The sequence below is a fragment of the Gavialis gangeticus genome, unplaced genomic scaffold (assembly GCF_001723915.1).
Source record: "Gavialis gangeticus isolate Ggan-Ray unplaced genomic scaffold, GavGan_comp1, whole genome shotgun sequence".
Lineage (NCBI taxonomy): Eukaryota > Metazoa > Chordata > Crocodylia > Gavialidae > Gavialis > Gavialis gangeticus.
In genome coordinates, this window is record NW_017729031.1 from 58,651,048 (window position 1) to 58,651,747 (window position 700).

The following is a 700-nucleotide window of genomic DNA, read 5'->3' on the forward strand; positions in this document are numbered from 1 at the left end:
GCATGGGGCCTGGGGCAGTCACCCCGATTCGCCATACCCTAGGGACAGCTCTGCTCCCAACCCACAGCCCCCTGTTCCTGCTGGTGCCCGTCACTCCCAACCCACTGCCCCCCTTCCTCACACTTGAGGGCTGGGGGTTGGAGGGGGTGTGTGTGTGTGTGTGTGTGTTGGGGGGGGGGTGTAGATCTGTGCAGGAGTGCGGTGGCTTGGCTTTCCTTGTTGTGACAAACCCAAGATAACCACAGCTATACATAATGTATGAAACCCGAGCAATGGCGCTGTGGTCTTTCTAGCAAATTTCCATTCTTCCTAGTGTAAACGGTTATACTTGTGCATGATTTTTTCCTGCCTGATGCCAAATGCATGCACGTCTCGTTTACCCCGTGCAGCTCGAGTTGCTTTTCGATCCCTTTTGTTGTTGCTGCTGAGAGAAAACAAATTACACTCTGCGATTTCTATGGTTGCCCTTCCTTTTTCTAAGAGGCAAAGGACACTGATCCGGGAGCTAAGGGGGCTGGCAACGCTAAGCAAGGCTCCGGCATGGGGACGGTGTTTGTGTTTGTGCTCGATGCGGGCTCGAGGCCGTTTATCAAGTGTTCCGCCTAGGTGCCCGCAGCGCCCGGGAGCTCGCATTGTCTGCGGGACTCGGGCCAGGCCGCTGCAAAGTTTGGCCGCTGCCTCTTAGAACCCCCCCCCCCCC

The 700-nt window shown here is 56.4% G+C and overlaps 1 protein-coding gene across 8 annotated transcripts in view; it reads left to right on the forward strand.

Moving 5' to 3' along the window:
- The window catches only part of HOXD3 (homeobox D3), a 40,570-nt gene that overhangs the window by 30,846 nt on the left and 9,024 nt on the right, over positions 1–700 (forward strand). The window lies entirely within an intron of this gene.